General features: G+C 39.8%; 1 long non-coding RNA gene across 1 annotated transcript; it reads right to left on the bottom strand.

The window, feature by feature from the left end:
* On the bottom strand, positions 1 to 24713 carry LOC309797872. The gene is made up of 3 exons (XR_014292845.1): positions 24321 to 24713; positions 4696 to 4822; positions 1 to 158 (listed from the first exon to the last, which is right to left on the bottom strand). It is a non-coding gene; the product is annotated as an uncharacterized lncRNA (long non-coding RNA).
* Positions 24714 to 25983: the final 1270 nt, after the last annotated feature.

Genomic DNA, 25983 nt, shown 5'->3' with positions numbered 1-25983 from the left:
GTCTTGCTGTCTTTGGAATTCTTCATACTTACGTGAATTCCCCATGTGCACATAATAATTTAATTTTCTCTTGTTAATCTGCCTTATGTCATTTTCATTGCCAGCCAAAGAGCTAATGTTACCCAAAAACCTGGGTTTGCCTCTTGGTGGGTGTCAAGCTGAAAGGCACAACAAAAACAAAGATTGGGAGAAGAAAGGATTTGTTACTTGCAGCAAGTAAAGAGAACACCGGGGGTCTTTCCCAAAGCAGTGTCTTCCTGAACAGCAAAATTGGGGAATTTTTAAGCTAAGGGTATATGCATATTCATGAAGGGGTTTGGGTGGTCCACAGAGTCCAAGCTTTAGTGGACTGAAGTCATGAGGGTCAGAAAAGGTCAATATCATCATTCCTTATGTTCCCAGTTGATCAGGCTAATCTTTACCATTGAAAGAGAACTGGGAGTCTTTACAATTATCTTTGTTATTGTTACTTCTTTTACCTGAAAACAGTCCTTAGATTCTGCATTATTTTGTTCCCTTAAGATCATTAATTACTGAGACCCTTTCAACGGCAAGCATCCTGGCCAGGCTTAGGTTGCAAAATGGCTTAGGCCAAAAATGACTCCTAGATGTACATATTATTAAACTTTTGTTTTATTTTCTCCTGTTAATCAGTCTCACGTCAATTTAATTCTTAGACCAGCTGAAAGTGTTACCTGAAACACTTCTTTTGTTGAGCCAAAAGACACAACCAAGCCAAAGGGCAGGAGAAGGAAGGCTTTATTACTTGCAGCAAGTAAGGAGAACACGAGGGATTTTCCCAAAACGGTGGCTCCTTGAACAGCCAAATTGGGAAAGTTTTAAACTGTCAACTGAAAAAAAAAAGCACAAACTGAGAGTTGTGAGTTAAGTTTTATTTGGGGCAAAATGAGGACTATAGCCAAGGAAACAGCCTCTCAGATAGCTCTGAGGAACTGCTCAAAAGAGTTAGGGGGAAGGTCAGCATGTATGTGATTTTGGTGAAGGGGGACACATGGAATCAGGGACACATTTTGGCAGAAATTTGCTGCTAGTCACGAAATGGTGGCTGCTAGTCACAAGGAGCAGATGTCTCCATGAATGATTTTAGTGCTTTTCTAGATATGAGAAGATAAAAGAAACTGGGCTCATAAAATCTTCTGAAAATATCTAACTATCTGAAGGCCTGTTCTGCTGGGTTTTCCCAGAGCATAGACTGCCTCATTCCTGATCTCTGTCCTGAATTTCATTCAGGGTGTGTTGAAGGTTGTGAAACAAAATTTATATTTTATGGCAAGACAAGAGAAATTTAAACATAAACTCTTCTCTGCCCTTTGGTCTCCTCTCTCCCCACACTGTGCATTGTGCATCTGCATTATACATTGACCAAACCTCCCCCATAGGCAGGGACACTTGCTCAACCATAAAGAGCAACATTCTCCTAACATCAACAAGACAACTCCCTCCTTAAGAGATAACATTTCTTCTTGACCTTGTAAGGGGTTACATGACCAGCAGGATGGCACTTAGATCTGAATTATGTAAACGTTCAATAACATGTCATTTGATGTACAGCCCTCTGTCTCAAAAAAAACTTATACACCTCCCTGGGTTTCTAATGGGCAGAACAGTTTTCAGAGTTTTCTGAGATGCTCTTCCCAGGTTATAATCCTCAAATTTGGCTCAAAGAAAAATTTCCAGTTCTCTTTTAGATCAAGTGATTACTTTTTTGTCAAGGTCAGAGACTACAGTGGCTAGTGACTTCATTCTTATAGAACCAGATGGTAAGGGACAATTTTATTTCACAAGATCATTAATTACTGAGACCTGTTCAAGAGCAAGCATCATGACCAGGCTGAGATCACAAATGATTTAGGCTTAAAATGGCTTCTCTTATGTCAAAAAGTTATATTTGATTCTTTTTCTTTGGGGACCCCCTGCTCCATTTGCCTACAGAAGGGCAGAGGAAAAGTTCTTCCTCTCTGACAGTCTTCATGACTGCCTGGAGAAACAATGATGGACTCAGGAGTTCTTCTCAGCCTCGATGTGCACAGAAATCTTTATGCCTATGGTAAAGGGGCATGGAAAGGAGAGGGTTCTCAATGTGTAGAAGTTCAGATGCTTTCAAAGGCAGGCAATGTACCCTGCACTATAATGCCTGTTGGGCAGGAAGAAAGTTTCCTGTACCCTTCTAGATTTTTCTGGTTAGTCTAGGAATTAAATTGACATGAGACAGATTAAGATTAACTGGAGAAAATCAAACAAAATTTAATAATATGTATACATGGAAGAGACCCAGGAGAACTCAGTAAATCTCCCAAATGGCTGAAATCCTCACCTTAAATACCACTTTCAACTAAAGACAAACATGTTGGGTGTAGTGGTTTGGGACTTCAAAGGGGAGGAAGGCAATTCTTCCCCGGACCTCATACCTGAGGTCACCATACCTCAAGGGGAAATTCAGCTTGCAATGCAACTTCAACTAAAGAACAGTTCTTCGTGTAACACGGCCGGATACTGGAAGATACACTGGCCCCTCGGCCGACCGAAGGCATTCCTTCATTGAGGCCGTTCGCTAGTCGCAGAACACCCTGCTTTAAAAAGTTGATTCAGTTTAGGGCACAGTGGGTAGCTTGTGTCTCTTTTACTTGTTAGAAAACACACGTATTTAGGCTGCGTGTCAATCTAGACATGGCGTCTATAGCGAAAAGCCTGGTTTTCCCATTTTGAAAGTTCCATTCTTGCAGCCGGAAAAAACCTGAAAAACACTGTTGTTGCCGTGTTTCTAGTCCCTGCAGGCATGGCTCTGAGAAAAAAAAGAGTTTTCTCGAAAGAAAGAGGGTGCTTCCAGGTCCTGGGTGGCAGCTCTTCCTGCCCTGCTCTAGAGCTAAGGGGAATCTCAACGGGGGCCCTAGCCTCAACGTAAGGTCTTGATTTGGCATCCAGAAGGGTAGGCGTGAAGCAGGTTCCCTGAGGCCTTAGTCGCAGTTCTGCATTCGTTTAACGGCAGTAAATGTATAGAGACTCGTGGCCCCGTCGCATCAGCGCCAGTTTCAGGACAAGAACTCTGAGGACCCGCCGGCTCCCCTGGGCTTGCTGGGCCACACTCAGACCCGTAGGCCCTTCAGGGTGTCCCAGGGTAGGCCGAGGGAAGGGTAACACACTGCAGTCTACCTTGGGGGAGCTAGATGTTGATGTTCCAACTACCGGGTTTTTTTTTTTTTTTTTGCAAAAACCCCTAAATATCCTGTGCCCTCCCTTACCTCTTCAGAACAGTCCCTCAGAGCTATCTGAGAGGCTGTCTCCTGACTTGTCCTCAGTATGTCCTCCAAATAAAACATAATTCTCAACTTTTAGGTTGTGCATTTATTTTCAGTCAACATTTAATTGTATGGCTCATGTAGGTACTATGCCTAAATGTAATGGGATGAGCTGTAAATTATTAAAACTAGATAAATTCTGTCAGCTCTACCACTAGCTGAGATCAGGCTTTCTTCTCTGGATACTTCTGTCATAGACCTTGGCAGATATGGGGTCTGTGTTGGTCTTAAAATTATTCTTAGAATTGTGGGGACTCATTCATTCTTTCAGCAAATTTTACTGCTTATATTCTATGTGTCAGTTACAGCGCTGGGTCTTGAAATACAGAAGTCAACACACGAAAATACAAGGATAAAACACATTTTCTACCATATTAACTTTTTTCATTCATTAACTCATCCTTAAGTCATTCAACACGCATCTTCTTATTGAATACTGATGAGGGATCAAATGCTATGCTAAACACTGAGTATATAACTGCAAATGAGATGGATAGGCCCTGATTTTGATGTCACTACTATCTTTTGTTGTGTCATATAGTGGGACAGCTTCATTATTCCCTTTACCGTAAGTTTTGGTTTTTTTGCGCTACGCGGGCCTCTCACTGTTGTGGCCTCTCCCGTTGCGGAGCACAGGCTCTGGACGCGCAGGCTCAGCGGCCATGGCTCATGGGCCCAGCCGCTCCGCGGTATGTGGGATCTTCCCAGACGGGGGCACGAACCCGTGTCCCCTGCATCGGCAGGCAGACTCTCAACCACTGCGCCACCAGGGAAGCCCTACCCTAAGTTTTTATCACAAATTGCTAATGAAAATAAAACTGTTAGTGGAGTTTCAACATGCATAGGTAAATGAGAACACAGAACTCCCCTTTCGCATGCCCCATTCTCCTCCTTCTAACTCCCCATGTGAACTCACTTTGTGCCAAGACCAAGATGTGCCCCAATAAGAACCAAGCTGATTTCCTCACACTGACAGGGGCTATTGCTCACTTAGAAGACTTGATGCTTAAGTTTGATAAGCAACTAGAAGACCATGGAGACAACCTATAAAAATGATTTGTCTTGGGAGAAAATACTACAAAGGGTTAATGTGCTGTTCCACATGTCTAACCTCCTGGGATTAAACCACAGGCACCAAGGTCACCAAGGGGACTTGGCAACAATGAGCTAAAAATGAAAAGAAAAGCATCATACTGTTATTGTATTCATCTTCCCCCAAGGCACTCTCTGATAAACACCACAACCACTAAGGGAATTGAGAACAGCTTCCTTGTGGGGCAGGTTATATATGCATCTTTTTCCAAGAAGTTAAATCATATCCAGCTATCAGCACACCTTACTTAAGGTGATTGTAATGTATGAGATTAAATGTTCCTACCTGATTGGAAAACTTCTTGTCCTCAATTCATTGGCTATACTGGATTATTTTTCTTGGGTCAGACCTTCAGACTTCTACCAGAAATCGTTCCTTTGGGGAAACCAGGCCTTCCCAGAAACTCAGGAAACTGAAATGGAGACAGAAAGAGAGAAGGAAATTATTTGGACATATAGACCTCAATTGTTTGGTTTTAAGTAAACGTCCCAGCAAACATCTTCTAAATGGTATAATAACTTTAGGGAAATTCACAGTTTATAAGTTTGTGTACTCATAAACTGAACATATTATGATAAGAGTACAGGTTGCATTTTGTGTCTTCAACTCAAGCAAAGACTTCAAAAAAGTCCCAGTTATCCTTTGTTCATTAAGACACAAAGAAAGGGCAAAAAGGGCAAGTTTCTAAGTCTTTTTCTTTAAAATTTACTTCCTTTCTTCAGTCTTCATCAAGATCTTCAGGAAATTAACTTTACTAAAGTTAATTATTCATAAAATAAACATAGGAACCTGCAGAAGACTATTTCACAGAGACCTGTAATGTACAATATCCATTGCATACATGCACCATGAGCTTGTCTTTTCTAGCACTGGCATACACAAAACTCTGTGTGTGTGTGCACATGTGTGTCTTTTTTTTGTGATGGAGCCATAGGGAGAAAATAAATCTATTGGCTGCAATTCAGTGATGTAGAAAGATTTAAGGGTAAAGGAAAAGGCTACACCAAGTGAAGCAATAAAGTCATGAGGTTGTGCTTCCATAATAATAACAATAGCAGTCTTCTGTAACCAAGGGAGCAGGCTCCTCAAATTATAGTCACACCTGTTAGACCATCTGCCCATAAATTCCACACTATCATTAATGGAAAACAAATGGCACTGTCTCTCCTTCCCTTTATCCATTGGCCATTCTCATATAAATGATTTTTCTCTTCAAGGTCATGCTCTTTCCTATCGGTTTAAAAATATTAGGATTTAGGAGGAGTGATACATAATGTGCCATGCCTTGGTACTTGTACCAGTGATGGCTCTGTAAGGAGCACTGGATTGTTAGGAGGCTATAAATTGAATTCCCCTAGAAGCAGAACCTGAGGCAATAATTTGAATGCAAACTGTTCATCTGGGAGGTGCTTCCAGAAAACTCAGAAGTGGAGTGGGAATTGAGAATGGAGGCACGGAAGGAAGCCAACAGAGGTACATTACTGAATAAATTACTCCTGCAGGGAACTGCTGCCAGTACTTCAGGGGAGTTCTGTGAAACTCTATAGAACATGTCTCAGAGTTATCCCAAGAATTGGTGAGAAACTTGAAGTACTTATCTTCCAGTCCCCTCTGTCCTTGGTTGAAAGCTACACCCAGATACATTAACTCCTGTACATTTCTGGCCTGCCCTAAGGTGGATAATTGCAGGTGGTAACATGAGTCTATCAGCATATACTGGAATGATGAGTGCTGGGGAGATATGAGTGGAGCATTGAAACCATCTAATACAGTCGGGGCAGGAGGTATTAATTATTGGCTTGCAAGTCCAAATGGGTAACCTTAAATTCCTGGGTTAATGGTTTTACTTTGAGGTATTTAAGCATGATGTATGAGTAAAAATTTCCTCTATTAAATCAAGTTGAAGATCCTAAGTCCCTAATCTTCTGGAAAACTGTGGGTATCTTTTTAACAGATTTTTGAAAAGTAACATGATTAAGATTTCAAACTGACCATCCATTCATTCATTCATTCACTCATTCAACAAGCATTTATTGAACACCTAAAGTATGCCATGGGTTAAACTAGGCACCAGTGTTACTGTTACTAAAATCATTATCGTGCCACCTAGAAGTCAATGTATTGTGACACTCAAATAAGAAAATCCATAGTTACCGTAAAAATTATTACAGAGTGATATAGAAACACACGGTAAGACCTTAATTCATTCTGTGGACAGTAGTATATGGGGGATATCAGTAGGGCTTCCTGTAGAAGGCAATTGAAATGGATATGTAACATGAAGGAAGGGTGAATTTTTGAGGAAAAGAGAAGATAAATTCATGTTTGCCAGAAAATGAATGGTTAAGGATCAGTCCAGAAAGGAGTTCCATTCATAATCAGTATAAGAAATGTCACTGGGGCCTCCCTGGTGGCGCGGTGGTTGAGAGTCCGCCTGCCGATGCTGGGGACACAGGTTCGTGCCCCGGTCCAGGAAGATCCCACATGCCGCGGAGCGGCTGGGCCCGTGAGCCACGGCCGCTGAGCCTGCGCGTCCGGAGCCTGTGCTCCACAACGGGAGAGGCCACAACAGGGAGAGGCCCGCGTACCACAAAAAAAAAAAAAAAAAAAAAAAAATGCTCACTGGAGTGTAAGAAAAGAAGACAATGGAGAGGGTGGTAGAAGCCAGACCATGAATGGTCCATGTATGTATACTAAGTGCTATGGTCTAGTCTTTGTGTTCCCCTCCAAATTTATACGTTGAAATCTTAATTTCCGGAGGTGATAGTAGTAGTAGGTGGGGCCTTTGGGAAATGATAAAGGTATTAGTGCTCTTATAAAAGAGACCCCACAGAGCTCCCTAAGCTCTTCTGCCATGTGAGGTTACAATGAGAAGTCTGTGACTCAGAAGAGGGCCCTCATCTGACCATACTGGCACCCTATTCTTGAACTTGCAGCCTCCAGAACTGTGAGAAAAAAAATCCTGTTGTTTATGAGCCACCCAACCTGCAGTATAATCTTACAGCAGCCCAAAAGGACAAAGAGAGTTGGGATGTGAGATTTTACTCCAAGAAAGATGGGAATCCATTGAAGGATTTTAACTGGTAACTTAGAAGAGAGAAAAGTTTCATAACACAATCAGGCATTTTTATAAGAAAAATTTGTTTCATTTTCAGAACGATCACTCTGGAAATACTGTGACTAGATTTTTGGAGAAGGGTGACGGCAGTCCCGGATATAGAAAGATGAGTTAGTAGTCCATTAACGTAAGTCAAACAAGAAAGTGGAGATAAAAAGTGTGAATTTGTGGCTGAGAGTTCTTTTCTTTTAGCACTTGAAAAATGTTATGTCAATGCTTCTGACTCCAGAGTTTTAGACAAGAAATATGCTGTCATTGGAATTGGTGTTTCTCAATAAGCAATGCATCGTTTCTTCCTGTCCACTTTCGAGATTTTTTTTGTCTCTACTTTTCAGAAGTTTAGTTATGACACGTCTTGGTAAGGATATCTTTGCGTTTTTCCTCTTTGGGTTTGTTCAGATTCTTGAATTTGTGTTTATGTCTTCTAAAAAATTGGGAACTTTTTAGCCATGATTTCTTTGAATACTTTGTCAGTCCTACTTGCTCTCTTTTTTCATTCTGGAACTTTGATGATATGAATGTTAGTGCTTTTGTTACTGTTCACAGGTTCTTGAGATCCTGTTCTTTCTCCCATCTTTACCCCTCAGTCCATTTTTCTCTGTACATTTGGTACATTGTATTGATCTCTTCTAAGTTCATGATTCTATGCTTTGTAATCTCCACTCTATTCTTTTTTTTTTTTTTTTTTGCGGTACACGGGCCTCTCACTGTTTTGGCCTCTCCCATTGCGGAGCACAGGCTCCGGACACGCAGGCTCAGCGGCCATGGCTCACAAGCCCAGCCGCTCCGCGGCATGTGGGATCCTCCCGGACCGGGGCACGCACCCGTGTCCCCTGCATCCGCAGGCAGACTCTCAACCACAGCGCCACCAGGGAAGCCCTCCACTCTATTCTTGAGCAATGTTTTTTGATTGTTGTATTTTTCAGTTCTACTGTTCTCATTTGTTTTTATTGTTATAGCTTCTAGTTCTTTGTTTACATTTTCTATTTTTCCCATTTCTGTCAAGGAACACATAATTGCTAATTGAAGCATTTATGTGACAGCTTATTTAAAATCCTTGTCTGATCATTTCAATAGATGTTTTATCTCAGTGTTGGTGTATGTTTATTGTCTTTTCTCATTTATTCTGTGATTTCCTGGTTCTTGGTGTCATGAGTATTTTGCCATTGTATTCTAAACATTCTGAGTTATTATATGACTCTGTAACCCATTTAATTTTATTATTACTTTTTAGAAGGAAGTCATCCTATTTGAGGCGTAGTATGAGGACTGGGGGGTTACGTACAGATTTCCATTGGGCCCTACTGACAATACCCCAGCAAAAGTGGGCACTTACATTGTCTCACTGCAGACAGGTCAAGTAGAAGTTCAGCTATCCTATTGGCCCTTCTGACACCTTCCCCCCAAAAGTGGGAACATTAATATCATTGTGTTGCCTTTTAGTAGGAGTGGAAGTTCATCTCCCCAGTAGATTTCTTGACACAGGGGAGGGGAGAAGTGAAGTGTTTGCTCTCCTTCCTCCCACTCCATTCCTTCTTGTTGATGCCGGGTGTGGGTAGAGGGTCAGCTCCCTGCTGGCCCCACTGACGCCAGGGTAAGAGGAAGAGAACTGACGACTCGCCCTGCTCGTGCCGTCTCGTTCTGTCTTGTTGCCTCAGGGTGGTTCTGGGGATTCAGCACCCCAGCGGGTCTCACTGACACCATGTGTCGGGGGTTAGTGGGGTGCCTACTCCCGCCAACCTGTAACATCCTATTCTTATTGATGTCAGGGAGAGATGGACGCTAAGTCCCACCATTGGACCCCACGACTGTGTGAGGGCAGCCCAGTGTTAACAAGCCTGTCAGGCACCACCTTTTTTTTTTTTTTTAAAATAAGTAAATTTATTTATTTATTTGGCTGTGTTGGGTCTTCCTTTCTGTGCAAGGGCTTTCTCTAGTTGTGGCGAGCGGGTGCCACTGTTCATCGTGGTGCGCGGGCCTCTCACTGTTGCGGCCTCTCTTGTTGCGGAGTGCAGGCTCAGTAGCTGTGGCTCACGGGCCCAGCTGCTCCGCGGCATGTGGGATCTTCCCAGACCAGGGCTCGAACCTGTGTCCTCTGCTTTGGCACGCAGATTCTCAATCACTGCGCCACCAGGGAAGCCCAGGCACCACCTTTTAAAGTCTGTTTGCTAATGGAAAGGGGTGGAGGCTCAGCTCACCACTGGACCACACTGAAACAACCCTGGTGGGGAATCAGAGCGCTGCCTCTTCTGGAGGGCAGGAGTGGGGTGGTGTGGAAGATCAAATCCTACCTTGGCCCAACTGAAACGACAGGACATAGGGGATGGGTGCAATATTCCACTGGCACTTGGCTCGAGTAGTGTGTATATTATTGCCCAAATGGTCTTCTGTCTTTAGCAACCCCTTTCCTCATACTTTGGCTAGGGGGAACAGGGTTTTGTGTTTTTTTCTGAAGCTTTTTTGTCTGTTGTTCTGTTGGTGGTTATTGATTGGGGGTGCCTGTAATACCCTCTCCAGGATGTATGGGAAGCAACAGGAAACACAGGGGACTCATCACCATGTTATTCCTCAAGTCCCAAAGTCCCTAGTTAAGTCTGCCTTCTCATTTCCACCTTTCAGCGTCTTCCTATGTTTGTTTGTTGTTATGTTCAGGGTTTTAGTTTTAAGTGGGAGAACCTGGGAGAAATGGGCTACTTCATCTTCTTGGAAGCAGAGGTCTGGAGGCCTTTTGATGTTAAAAAGTACTGCTGACTGTAAATTAAAATTTGATGATATACACCTTGCCCTTTAAGAATTATTCTACTAGATGATGTGGCTTCCCAAAGTTGCTACAATTTGATTTTCATACTTCTAAAAGCCAAGTGTTTTGCTGGAGTTGAAATTTAAAGATAAGCAAGAGATGAGGCTAAGGTGATCTATGTGGTAACAGATTAAAGTTGGAAACATCAATATACATTCATGTTTAGCTTAATATTGCTTCATATTACCTTAATACACATGGCTATGTAGAGAGATACTTATAGATATGTGCGTATACATGGGTAATGTACACACATATTATCTCTTTGCTCTGTCAGCTGTGAAGATCTAGAAGCAATGACATCCGAGCAGCAATTAGCACACCCCACACCCAGATCCTGCTGTCTAATACCGTTCTCCACTAAAAAGACCTAGTTATCTTTGAAGAAATAGCTGATTCTAGGACTAGGGCAGTAAATATACAAGATTTATATACAAGACCATCTTATAGTGTCAGAAAGTAAGGAAGTTCCAAAAAAAAATACAGGATGGGGATACCTCAGAGTGGCACGAGAGCCAACTGAAAAGAGTTCACAAGGGTCAGGACTAGAGCAATTTGAGGAACAAAGTAACTAAAGTAGAATTAGATTATAACCCAAAGTATAAAATAAAAATCCATGAGTTCTTCTGATATAAATAAATAATTGGATACATAAATGCAGGAGAATGGATAAATCTCCCGTGCAAAGGAATTCCAAATAGTTTATGTAGTACTCCATCTTAAGCATAACTCCCTATTCCTTAGTTGTGGGCTGAGCATATTGACTTCCTTCCAAAAAAGTACAGTATGAAAAAGGGAAAACAGTCATCTTACGATGGAGAAACCTGAAAAACACTACCTCAGCCTGGTGATCCAAGTCGACCTCAGCATTCATAATGCATATTCATACTTTGTACACTTGATGTGATCTGACAAAATAACCCTTCTACTCTGTGGTCTTCCTCCCCAAAACACATAATCCCAATATTATCATGAAAAATGCATCAAACAAATTCTAGTAGTGGGCATCCTACAAAACCCTAACTACTCAAAATTGTCAAGGTCATCCAAGGAAAATCTGAGAAGCTATCAAACCCAAGAGGAGCCTAAGGAAACATGGCAACTAAATGTAATGTGATGTTTTGGATGAAATCCTGGAATAGAAAAAGGACATGAGGTAAAAACTAAGGAACTGGACTAATGTATGGACTATAGTAAATGATAATGTATCAATATTTGTTAACTGATTGTAACAACGTAACATACTAATGTAAGTGGATCATCATAGAGGGAAATGGGTCTAGTGTATATGGAAACACTTTACACTATCTTCTCAAGTTTTCTGTGAAATTAAAACACTTCTAAAAAATAAAGTCTATAAAAACGCTGTGTTGTCTTGTTTTATGATTATGTGCCTGTATTTCCTAATGAATATGTAAATTTGCTTTACCTTCCTTGATACTGATATTACAGAAAATACTAAGTAACTCTGAAAGAATTTGTAACTCCAGTTCAACAAGCAATAATTCTTGTATTAACTTTTTGGAAGAACCCACTGAATAAATCAAAGCAAATTGTCCTTAAAGGCTGAATTTCTTTTCAGTGTTTAATCTTTTATATGATTAATGCATACCACAAGCAAGATTCTGTTTCAAAGGGCAGAAAACATTGATTGTAGGCGATGTCTAAAGTACAGTGAAATATTAATGCATGATGCTATAACAACTTTAATGTATTTTATGTTTTCAAAATGATGAATTGTTATTTCAGTCAATAAAGTATTCACTTTTATACATTTCCTACCCATCTTTTCCCAAGACACCCACAAGGAAATGATACTATCATCTGACATTAGGTTCATCAATTTAAATTGGAGTTTTTGGTAGCTGTGGTTGCCAATGGTACTGGAATGTGTGATACTTTTACAAATCCTCTCCATGGCAAAATCTGATCTTCACAAGGTAAATCACAGTAGGTGCCTAAAGCCAAATGACATATTGCTTTGTAGCTAGATTACCAAGCATTTTACTTAGAGGCACAATAGAATGTAGAAAAGGCCATTTCTCTTTCTGTCTTTTTCTGCTCAAAGGTCACTCACCATCTTACTTTTTATCAGCCATTTCAGAAGTTTTCCATAAATTTAGACTATATAATGTCACTTAATGTGAATGTAGCTCAACATTCTGTTTTAGTACAGCTAATCTCACATTATTTTAGTGGTGCTAAATATGTAAATCATCAGCAAATTTTTGTACTTAACTTTTTTTTTTTGGATGTGGACAACTTTTTAAAGTCTTTATTGAATTTGTTACAATACTGCTTCTGTTTTATGTTTTGGTTTCTTGGCTGTGAGGCATGTGGGACCATAGCTCCCCGACTAGGGATTGAACCCACACCCCCTGCATTGGAAGGTGAAGTCTTAACCACTGGACCGCCAGGGAAGTCCCCGTACTTAACTTTTAAAAATAATTAAAATAAGCTATTCAACACATTTTTCCTTAAAAAAAAAAAAAAAGCAATTCTCCTTAGGCTGGCCCTGGGCACATATGTGACTTTGCCAGTTTTTCCATGGACTATTTTCTTATCTGTTCTACTGTGTCACATTTGTTCTACCTTCTCAAAAAGAAGCATTTAAAAATTCATCTACGCGTTCATGCATTCATACATTTATTAAATAAATCTATTGAACACCTACAGACGGCACAGAAAAAAAGGCAGAAAACTAATCTGGGTTGCACAGAAAGTAATGAACTCAGTTAAAATTTTTGGTGAAAATAGGTATTACTCAATCTACTGGAAATTACATTTCATTATGGGGACTCACAGACTCAAGGAAAACCAAGACCTAAATAATAATAAAGTAATAAAAGCACTAGCCATTTACTGAGTGCCTGCTTGTACCTGACTCTGAAACTCTAAAATCATTACGGATGTTCTGATGATATAATTGTAATCTCCATTTTACAGATGAAAATAACAAAGTTCAGAGACATTAGGTTACTTGCCTAAAGTGAAGTGGCCCAGAAACTACAGAACTGGAAATTGAACCTTAGACTTCATAATGCCAAAGTCTGTGCTTTTAATCACAATGTGTGTGTGAGAGAGAGAGATAGAGATAGAGAGAGAGAGAGAGAAAGAGAGAGAATGTGTTTAATAGAGAACCTCTGAGAAATGGCAAGAAAACTGCCAGGTATCCATAAAACAATAATTTAGGAGCTTCTTACTATACAAGTAATTGTTAATCATATGGCTGAACTAAGGATCTCTCACTTTTGAACTAAGAAATCAAAAGCTTCCAGAAGTTGAGTCTAAATTTTACACTTACATAAGATACTTCATACAGAATGCTCAAGTATAATAACTAAAGAGCTCTGAAAATACTGGAAGCATTCATATAAGTATGATTTCATAATGTGGATAATAGAGGATTTAAGAAATTGGCAGATGCAACTGCAGACTCATTTGTTATCATTTCTGTGAAGGGCAAGATAAATGAATAAAATGAGAAAAATGAAAAAAGAATGGCTAGCAATTTTAGGTAGTTTGCTGAATCTCCATACTAGGAAAGACTAAGCAAAAAAAAAAAATTCTCGAAATATTATTTTGAAAGCACCTACAAGTGTATATGGTCTTTTTATACCAAATAACTTGGAATTCTGAAGTGTCAAATAAGTCTAATCTTCTCTGATGATAAAATTGCTGACTTTATTTGAAACTATGGAATGAAAAATGAGGTAATAATCAGAAATTCTTAAGAAAAGGAGTAGAAAAAACAAAATTATAAGAGTTATGTTAAAAAATATTTTGAAACAAACATAAAATCCCCATTACTGGTACAGAGCTTTTAAAACTTTATTTTGGTTTTAAGTTTTAATAAATATTTATATGTTTACATAATTACTGACATAAGGAAGACACAATTGTAGGTCAACTTTCTTCATTCTTTCTTTATTAAGCATTATTCTATTTTGCTCCATCATCTTGTAATTATAATAGAGTAACTGTGTAACTTTCTACTAAGTGGATATTTCCTAAACTGTTTTCCTATTGTTAACAATTAAAGGTGTTTCCAATTTTTTGTTATTACAAATGACATGACAATGAGCATCTTTATATAATAATTTTCTGGATTATAAATTATTTATTGGCATAAGCTTCCAGAATTAGAATTAATGTGTAAAAGCTATTAACATTTTTATCTTGCTAGACATTGCCAAATTACTTGTCAAAAGATGGAACCAAATTATACTGCAAAAATCTTTGCCAACGGAAGACATTATATATAATTTTTGATTTTGCTAAATTAATAAGTTGGAAACCTATGTTCCATTTCTTTGAATTCTTTGATAACAGAGTGCTGCTGGAGACTGGGAGGGCAGCCATGTCCGTGAAGGCTCCCCAGAGTTGGAGCGGGGAAGTGGAAAAAGGTCAAAAAAAAATACGAATTGTATTTTCCCTCCATTGTTATCTCTCACTCTCTTCTGCCTCTGTGTAACTTACATCCAGGTAGCTGGAGAAAAATCATGTGGCAGGGCAAATTGGTATTCCAATAAATTAATAATCACCAGCTTCAAATGGATTTTCAAGACTGGAAATATTGCTCTGACTTACAGTAAGCTCTTTCTAATTCTCCTTAAGGACTATTTTGTTAGAAGCTTTACTTAACCTCCATCCTCTCTACTTCCTTCACTCTGAGCCGGTGAGGTGCTTCATAGCTCATTAAGAACACAGAGGTCAGTAAATAGTCCACTGCCAAATCCATTAATTCATTAGCATCTGCGTTGACCTTTGTATTCCCTTTTACTACAGGAGTTAAAGTTACAAGGCCGTGTGCGCTACAGAGAGCATTTCATTCTCCCTCATCTTCTCAAGTACTTCACAGCCCTGCATCTTCTACAGCCCATCTACTCCTTAGGAAGGATTCTTGCCAAAGTTCAACCTCATTCTAGACTAGTAACTCCACCTTAAAATGTTAAAAACTATACGTGTAACATGAAAGCCTCCCTCCTCCCCTAATCCCTGCATATCTTCTTTAGCCAATTCATGTCTGAACTTTTCAAAATTGTTATCTTCATATATTGTTTCCATTTCCTCACGTCCCATTTACTCTATAATTTACATCCGTCTGACTTCTCTCACCGTAACCTCACTGCCCACTGTCCTGAAATTTTACTTATGAAGGTCACCAGCGATCCCCATGTCAGTAGAGCCAATGAATAGTTTTTGTCCTATTTCTAGGCTCTTTCCTTCTTTAAAAAAGAAAAAGAATAAGAAACACAAAAACCATTTTTTTCTTCTATGCTTTTACACTCTCATCATCTTCTGTCTTGGTATATTTTATTGGCTTTCTGTGTTTCATCTGCTTTCTAACATTCTATTAGTTTCCTTTATCTCCAGTGGAATAAACCAGTATATGAAGGATTATTCTCAACAGGTAGTTCTCATAATAACGGTTCTAGTAGCAGCAGTCAACACTCTGTGATGCTTCTCACGTGCCAGACACTATCCTAAGACACCGTTTAAATCCATATATATAGACACACACACACACACATATATATGAGGGTTTCCTCACAGGCCTATGAAATAAGCCTATTATTATACCCGTGTTACAAATGAGAAAACTGAGGCAATGAGAGGCCAAGGTCACAGGATCAGTACTTGGTGAAGCCCCGCCTGAGTTAATGCTGGAACTTTAGAGTAGACAAGTTCATAATGTCTCACAGATTGGCCTTAAATGTGAGCAACATTTAATTAATGACTTGTGAAGTATCAGAAAATAATGGAACATTTTTAATTGATTGGGAACTACTAAGTCATGTATCAGTAACTAAGAAGGACTCTTATTGAATGAAATTATTTTTCATTATTCTTTTGAAAGGAGAATATTCTTGTGTTAGTGTTTCAGTTTTTTTTCATTCACATATTTATTCATTTATTAGACACACATTTCCTACACACCTTCTATGTGCCAGTGTCTGCTGCAAGCCTTGGAAGATTCAGTGGTGAGCAAAAAATTACAGTCCTTGCTCTTAAGCAAATATCCAGTGGTGGAGGAAGACGGAGTAAACATGTAAATAAATTTTGTACAGCGACAGAAATACGACTGGACAATGGGACGGAGAGGCAGTGAGGAGGCAGGTCTCTTTGGTCAAGATAGTAGTGGTGGCGTTTGAACCGAGACCTTAATGATCAGAGGGAAATTGGTCTGGGTAGAAGGATTAGCCAATCTAAAGCCGGGAGAGCAAGAAGTAGAGCTTGTTGCATCTGAGGGACTGAAAAAGACAACTGTGCCTCGAACCCCATGAAGGTCAGGGAAAGATGTAGTCAGTGACCAGAGCCCATGGTCCCTGTGAGCCTGGCTAAGTAGCTGAAAATTTAATCTCTTTACAATAGACAGCCTTTAGAGGTCAGAAGCAGTGCGATAATAGCATCTGATTTGTGCTTTTTAAAAGACTACTTTGACTGCTGAGTGTCCTACAAAAGCAAAACACTTGTGTCTCTATGAAGTGCAGATAGTAAATTTTAAAAAGCCCAATGAGCTCATAAGCAGTTGGTTTACTAAGTGTAATCATTTATCTTAACTAGACTTCATTAATATAAGCTTGGTGACCTTGGGGCCCTGGGACATATTAGATTAGGGAAACCCAACTATTTTCAAATAGTGTGATTTGAAAAATTCTCGAAATTGTTGGGGTTCAGGAAGATTATTTTATTGCTGGGCCTGGATGGGAAGTTTAGAATAAGAAAAGAAAGTATGATGGCTGGCTTCCATCTATTCTCCCTTTCTGTGGGAGAAACATTGATGGGGTGACTACTTTGCTGTTGACCCAATGCTTAAATTTCAGAGCTAGTTCAATCCAGTAAATATTTGCTGAACAACTATTATATGTTAGGCATATAGCTGAAACTGAGAATATAAAGAGAATAATTAATAATAAAAGCAGGTATTACTAACAAGAGACAGGCACTGTGCTAATGCTTAACATGCACCATCTCAAGTTACATTAATTTACACACTAACCATATGGGGTAGATGCATTTATTATACCATTTTCCGGGTGAGAAATCTAATCCCTTTAAGGATTAAGTTACTTCTCCAAGGTTACACAGCTAGTTAGCGGCATAGGCAGGATTTGAACTCAGGTCTGGTATCAGCACCAATTCTCTTAGCCATTATGCTCTATAAGGACCTTACTTGAGAAGTTCAGGATTATACATATATGGGTACAACCAACCCTAAGACCATCTGGCAAAACTGGTTGCTTGAGAAGTCCTGGATTTATGTAAGATGCTCTTGGAATGGAGAAGATCGTGAAGGAGGGTCCCCAAAACACACTCTCTATACTAAGGGGCAACAGAAGAGAAAAAGAATTAGCCTACAGCAGTATGATATTGAGGACGAAGAAACAGTGTTTCTCTCTTTTGTGAATAGTTATTAAATTATTTCTACTTCAAAATATCAGAAAGAAATCACAGTACTATGGACAGTTTGTGGAGCCACCCTATCTTAGCGTGAATCCTGGCAGGTGTAGAGTTCGTAGTATGACCCTGGCACCTAAGTGTAGTTAAGTAAGCTTTCATTTTTCTTTAGCCTTAAAGCAAAGTAGCTTTCTGATAGGTATAATTTAGGAAAGTCTTCAAAGAAAGTATTTAAAGTCCACTATCTCAGAGAAAAGCAATTTTGCAAAAGATCTATCGGCAAAAGCAAGGCCAAACACACCAATTATTTAGTGAGACTTGTATTATTATATCATTGCTCATGTTGTTTCTTTATGCATTTACCTGGAAGAAGGCTTTTAATGTTCAACAATTCTCAAAGAGATAAAGACCCACACTGATGTGTCAGAAAGAGCTTTGCCCTGGAATTAGATCAGTTTAGGTTTGGCTACTTACTAGAATTAGGTAACATTCTTAATCTTTCTGAACCTGTTTCCTATCTGCAAATAGGGATAACACTATCTATTACAGAGGGATGTGGTTAAATTAAATGACACATGTAAGTGAAATATATCCTTCCAGACTGAGAACATACCTAGTAAATGTTAAGTGATCTGCAAATATTCTGCTTTCTTGAAATGGATGAAACCTGTTATCATGTTCTTAACCAATGGTCTAAATATCAAGACAATATTTAGTTAAAAGTTATATTTGTTCTTTCACTGTCCATCTGCATTTTAACATATTCTAACATATTCTCCTTGATCAATTGTGTCAATATTAGTAACATTTGTCATTTAAGCTACTACTGTTCATATGTTTAAAATATTTCAATGCGATATAAGTCATTACTCAAAGGGATGCCTAGCTGGCTTTGTCAAAGATTTATTTTAAGTAAAAATGAAAGACACATTTTTCATTTTCACCAAGTTTTATTGAACAGTGTATTCATTAACTGTATGAACTTTGTGGCCAACCCAATACAGTAGCCAAGACATGGAAGCAACCTCAGTGATTTTTGTGGATGAATGGATGAAGAAAATGGGGTGCATACAACCTACTATTATTCAGCCGTGATAAAGAAGGAAATCTGGCTATTTGTGACCACATGGGTGGATTTGGGGGGCATTATGCTAAATGAAATGTCAGACAGAGAAAGAGAAATACTTTAGGATCTCATATGTGAAATCTAAAATACTGAACTCATGATAGAAAGAATGGAATGATGGTTGCCAGAGCTGGGGGTTGGAGGTGAGGAAAATGAGTGAAGATGATCAAAAGATAAAAACTTCTAGTTATAAGATAAGTGAGTAATCGTGATGTCATGTACAGCTTGGTCGCTACAGTTAACAATACCATATTTTATGTTTGAAAGTTGCTAAGAGAGTAGATCTTGAAAGTTCTCATCACAAAAATAAAATTTGTAATTATGTGAATTAAGGTTAACTAAACTTATTGTGGTAGTCATTTCACACTATATATATATATATCAATCATCACATTGTACACCTTGGACAGATACAATATTATATATCAATTCAATCTCAATAAAACTGGAAAAATCTCATTTATAGTTTAGCATAAATATATCAAATGGGTTTCTTGACAAGATTAATAATAACTATAGATAAAAGGAAATAAGATATTGTTGTTGCTGTTGTTTGCTTTTCCAGAGTGCAAAACACTAAAAAGGGGGGAGGTGAGTATGGGCTTGCAAATGCTGCTTCATGGGCCCTAATGCTATGATACAGACATTTAGTCCAGATCTGAAAGAGAACTTGAGTCATTTCAACAAATCTGCAAAACAGTCATGTTCAAACATGAAGAGATATCAGTAAGTTCTTTTTCACACTGCAAGAAATCTGCCTTCAGCTTTCAGCAAAACCTCAGTTTTTGGGTTATGAGGGTAACAGTTCTTAAGCAAGCAGCACAATGCTTCCACCAGTGCTTTCTCCCTATGATGAATAAGTTTTCAGTCTCCCCACCAGTGCTCATCCCTTCTCCCCTTAATGTCTTGGCCAAAATTCAACCATCAGCCCAGAAAACTCCTTCCCAGTTTCACTGCCTGTACGTGACCACGTTATTTCAATCACCTTGGCACATTTATATTACCTACTTCCTAAGGTAGGTATTATATACATGAGATTTTAAATAAAAGAATGCCTGTAAAGTACCTAATGCTGAACTCCTAGCACAATATGAATATTCCGTAACTGCTGACCAGCATTATTATTATATCATTTACATTAAAACTAACCTGTACTTTCTTTCACACACCCATGTTCTTTGTCCCCAACTGGGGTAAAGGAAATAAATGAACATTTATTGATTATCTACAGTGAGAGTATAGAATGCAGTGTAGGCTATAGAATTAGTGGTGTTCAAGACTGAAACTGACCTGGATTTGAATTCCAGACCTCTCACTTACTTAGACTTTACGACGCCTCAGTTCCCTTACTGATAATTAGAGATAATAGACATTTTCAGGGACCACGGTAAGGATTAAAAATATTATAATGTTTGGATCCAGAAAGGGCACTCATTACCTCATTTAATGTAAACTCTTAGATAATCTGATTGAGTTTTGAGAATCTGATAACGGCTCTGCATCCTTTTGCTATTTGCTAACTATTCATAGCATTTTGCATATAATTCCAGGGCTTTGCTAATATGAAAATCAATCAAAGGCTTTAGTTGGCACAAAGAACTCAGAGAAATTGTTATGGGGCAAGAATTAGAATTCTTCTTGAAATACAGACTATCATCCTGGAGAAGAAAGAACAACATTTTAATGTGGTCAAATTTGGGTCAAAACTATGCACTTCCATGGTGTTTCTACCAGGTCTTGATTTGACTGGGATTGAAATTTCTGACATTACTGTCCCCATCACAGACTTGAAAACCTGGCAGACAATCAAGTGCAACCTATAGTTAAAGGTCGCTCATCTAAAAAAAAAAATGGGTATGTTACTACCATTCTGACAAGAGCGTTATGAAGATTAAGAAAAAGCACAAATAAACTCTCCTAACACCTGACAGCCAAGTAATACATCTTTCAGCTCTTTCAATTCTTTTTCCTTCTTACCTGCCTTATTTCCTTCCTTGCTCTGAGTTCTCACTGTGTTTCATGTCCCACAATGCTGAAGTCATTGTAATGCTTTTACTCAGAAACCTCACTTAACATTTAGCATAGTAAATAAGAAAGCCTAAGAAGTGATTGAGGTAAACTGCCATTATTACATCATTCTGATAACCTGATTTGTCCAGAAATGTAACTATGTGATTCTCCTTTACTTCTAGTTGCTCACCATTCATGGGCACAAATTGAGTGTATATCAGATATATTAAATTCCTGCAAAATTCTCTGTGGTGTGGTTTGGGGTTCTATTTGTGTACCACAGCTTTCCTAAAACTAAACTATTATCATTTCTACTCCTCTTCTGTCTGAAAATCCTCAAAACATAATTTCTAATTAATAGTTATACTAATTGGCATTATAGTCATTCTTTTTTGCTTTTTCTCTGATTATAAGTATCTTCTGATGCTTAAGTCAATCAAATGGGTTCTCTACATGTGAGGAAGTTCAAAGAGGAAAGTAGGAGGAGTAGGGTAAGAAGACATTCACACATAGAATTAGTGGAAGCCTTAGCAGTAACAAAGCTCGTGAAATTAGAGCTAATTAATTAGCAGTCAGGAAAATTTCATCATGTGTTGTCATTAACTGGTCAACTAGGGTAACTAGGCTTACAAACAATAGAAAGCAAAGAATGGAAAATCTATTGTTTCTGCCAGCTTCTCCTGCTTGTTATAAGCGTAATTTTCTCCTAGTTTATGAAACAATAACAGTTTGGTATTAGAATTTAAATGCCATCAATATAAGATATGGAGATATGTGAAGCCTACTACACTTGCTTCGTAAACTAGTAGTATAGCATCATAAATTCCACAGTAGAATGATTTAGTTGAAAGATAAAATTCATGCGGAGTACACTATTTGTTTAAACTTCAAAAGAATCAAAAAGGATTGCTATATCTTGGCACACTCTTCTTTGTAGAATATGTTAGAGCCGGCCTTTTCTTGATTAAGAGCTACTGTTCTGTAGAGAACACTTTTTTCATATTCATAATCATCAGGCAAATCAAGGATCTGACTTCCTTAGAATCAGTAAGTGTTTTTTCCCTCACTTCTTAACAAAGAACAGAACAGCTGATAAGAAAACTAAAATACCTCTTTTTATTGATGTATAGATGATTTACGATATTATATTAGTTTCAGGTGTACAACATAGTGATTCAATATTTTTATAGATTATACTACATTTAATTATTATAAAATGATGGCTATATTTCCCTGTGCTGAACAATAAAATCCCTCTTTTGTTAAAAAAAATAGCAAATGATGGAATGTTAGAAAATTAATTTATTTCCCATGAATAATGATCAATAACTATGGGACACTGGCCCATGTAAATTAAGAGGCTTCTTTTTCCATGTGATTCTGAATACAAAATGTATCCATATTCAGGAATCGTTTTCAAAGTGAATTTTTTTTGGTACCTTAATCATAATGGGTAGTAACATCAATTTGTTTTAACGCTTATGTAGATAAGTGTTGAATATAAAATGATAAAACGTAGGGTCTTTTCACTTTTTAATTTTAACTCTGTATATGAGACAAAGAAAACGAACTGCTTTCTATCATACTGTAGTTTTTGCTCAACTACTACGACCAAAATCCTTGAAAGAGAGAATTACCTGTTTGTGTCCTTTCAGAACAACCCCCTTGCATACCAGGGCCATAAAAAAACAATAGTCTTGGGCTTCCCTGGTGGCACAGTGGTTGACAGTCCGCCTGCCGATGCAGGGGATGCGGGTTCGTGCCCCGGTCCGGGAAGATCCCACATGCCGCGGAGCGGCTGGGCCCGTGAGCCATGGCCGCTGAGCCTGCGCGTCCGGAGCCTGTGCTCCGCAACGGGAGAGGCCACAACAGGGAGAGGCCCGCATACCCCAAAACAAAACAAAAAAACAAAAACAAAAAACCTAAGAAGGTTAGCTATAAACCCTGGCCCTCTTTTTTATTGATCTCCTATTTTAATTTGTTAAAATAAAATCCATGGCCTTTTGAGTCAAACTGTCTCTTTAATTTCAGATTTAAAGATAACAAGCCTCTTTTTAAATGGAATATTGGCACACAGACACCACACAGTCTGGCTTATTACAACTGTTCTCTGTTGGTGAAGTGGCACATTTGCAATCCCCACCATAGCAATCTTCACCATTTCACAGAATATCATTCAATTGTACATCCCTAGGTGAGCAACAAGAATGGGCACTTGAGCTCAGGAGCAAAGCGTTTGTGGGGAAATCCTAGGTCAGAACCCCTAAAAGGGGAGACTAACTTGAGGATGCCCAAATAACCTGAGGTTTACCTTGGCCACCTCCCCTGGCTTTCTGACTGCCTGGGGGAAAAGTCTCTCTGGAAACTCTTTTGAGGTTATTGGGGGAATCCTAGGACAAACACACTGCTTGCTTTTGCAGGAGGACTTGCCCCATACCCTACCCAGCTAGCTGTCTCACAACCTAGCTGGACTAAAAAACCTTCAAGAAAAACGGGATAGACTGACATTTGCATTTCTACTTCCACCTATTCTTATGCACAAAATATGTAGGTAGAGCCCTCTTTCTCACACCCCAATAGATTCTGCTGTCCTTGAAACCCATCTGGTAGCTGCAGTGACTACAATGAAGGGAGTTATCGGAAACCATATTGGTACTGGGCTTAAAGGATTTTTCATGCCATGCATTTTGGGGAAGGACACAGATAACAGTCCAAACGTGGTATAAGGCAATGCCCTTTCTGGGTCCTTGAAAAATCAGTCACGGAACACAGGTGGTGGACAGGAGCTGACAAGAGCTGGTTTGTTAATGAGCACAGCATCCCCGGCGGGGGGGGTGGAAATCAATGAAATGACTGACAAGAGAAGATGGTAAATGAAGGGAGAAGTGGGGACAAGTGCTGCTCAACCCAAGCTGAACTCCAGGAGGTAAATTTCTCCTCTAATTTGAGATTCTTTCTAAAGGTTCAGTATTGAAGTGGATGTTTGACGTTGAAATGTGCAGACCCATTCTGATAACTGGAAAGGGAGGAGGCTGAGGAACGCAAAAGGAGAAGGAAGATTTCCGATTACTTCTCCAGGCTGCTGACAAGAACCTGCTGCTCGCAAACCACAAATTAACCAAGCGAAGGTTGAAGGTAGCAACGTAAAAGTGCAACTCAAATTATTTTACATTCGGAATCCTCTTCAATATCTAAGCGAGTGTAGCACAGCAATGGTTGATTATCTTAAGATTACAGAGGCTGACCGCCTTCTTTGTTTGCCCAGTAACACCGCTCCTCCAATAATCTCAAGCACTTGGCTGATTAACATTTCAATTTCAGTTGTTGCTCCTTTTCCCATTGCAGAAGGCGGCAGGGATATTCCCCTTCTTCCCTCTGTATTACAAACCCCATTACTAACCAAGCAGAAAGCACCGCGCAGTGTGGCCGAGGCTAATAATAGCCGGGCTGCTTACCTTCTCCGGAGGGATCGAATCAGCGCATGTCCCCGGCGCCGGCTGCCCCGGGGCCGCAGTGCCGCCGCGCCGGGTCTGTGTGTGGTCACCTCGGCCGGCCCCCACCCCACCTGCCAGCTGCAGCAGCTGCTCCCGGCGCTGAGCTCCGGCCGCCGGAAGTCATCCCCCGCCCCTGGCCGGATCGCCACATTCCGCGCCAGCCGCGGGGGGAGAGGGGTCTCTCCCGGCTGCGGGCACCGGCTCCTGGAAACTGCGCTCAAAGATCGCTACCCTTCCCGGTTGTAGGGTTATTTTCTAGGAATGCTTTTACAGAAGAAGCGTCGCCGGCTGGTGGACCGAGAGAGAAGAGCCAGAGTGACTTTCCCTGCAGAGCGCCTTTCCTCTGAGCGCTCCCCTGTCACTCCCGCGGCATGGACGGCTCCATTCCGCTGTGTGGGTTTTCCACCCTCTTCATCTTCCTTATCTGTATTGTTCATTTCGCTGAATTTCAGAGTGGGATTAGCTCTTAAGATATCATTCAAACACTCCGAAAATATTTTAAATTGGCGACTAGTTTTTCTAAGCCCCTTGTAGCGAGCTCCACTTCTCCCCCCCCCCCCACACACAGTTACTGGCACGTACACACCCAGCCAAACCACTCACAATTAGGAAAGCTGGGACCTCTCGCCCTCTTGCCTACGTAATGGAACAGGAAACTCCCAAAGGAGTGGGGAAGTAGGACCGGCTAGCGAAAGCACTCGAGGAAAGAGAGAGGGGTCGCCCCAAGATTTTGTTGCTGTTTAGTGGTGTCCTTAGTGGACAGATGTTCCCCCTCTAACCCCCTGGCCTCGCCCCAAGTGGAATGGCTGGTCTGGTGACAGCTGTAACATTTGAAAACAAAGAAGCTGAGCCACATTAACAGATGGCTGCATCTCTTTCTTTCCCGAAGGATTGATCAGAATTGGCTTTAAGAATCATATTAGCATATATGTATATAATAAGCCCTTTCCTTCTCTCTTTAAATTGGCACTAGCTATTAACATGTTTCTCTCTCTGTCATCTTCCTCCCTCCCTCCTTCCCTCCCTCCCTCTCCTAAGCTGACCAGATCATCAGTTTCCGGATTTAAGGGGGAAAAAAGGCCAAGGATGTGCTCTCTTTACAGCTGAACCAGGGTTTATTTTCCCAGTGTTGAGCCATTCCCAAGTAGAGAGGCTCTTTGACACTAGGGTTCTCTGTGAGTGAACTTCTCACATTCAGCTTGCTTTTGGAATTGCCCATCACTAGGTCCAGGCCAGTTTTATCCTTGGATTTGTCCAGCAACCTAAACAGTATAATTGCACAAGGCCAAGGCAGTACTTTTACTCTAGGAAGCCTTCCCAACTCTCTGTTTAGCAGTTCCAAAATTAGGAGGTAGTGTAGCAAACAGTTTCAATAAGGCTCAGTAAGAATTCTTGACCCTAGAATGGGGGCTTTTTAAAAACTGGAACAACCTAATTCATCTCTCTGTGTTTCACTTTCATAAAATTAGACCTCACCAAAGAGCAGGGGATTCTTAATATGTATCAAAGTGTATGTGGAATCTGGATGGGAATATTACATCTTTCATTTCACTAACCTCTAACTGCAATTTAGTATTTAGCATGTCCTTTAAATCTAAATGCAGACAACAAACCACAATAATAT

Source organism: Mesoplodon mirus, assembly GCF_964341445.2.
Source record: "Mesoplodon mirus genome assembly, contig: HAP1_SCAFFOLD_1155, whole genome shotgun sequence".
NCBI classification, from domain to species: domain Eukaryota; kingdom Metazoa; phylum Chordata; class Mammalia; order Artiodactyla; family Ziphiidae; genus Mesoplodon; species Mesoplodon mirus.
This window is presented reverse-complemented; position numbering and strand designations above follow the sequence as displayed.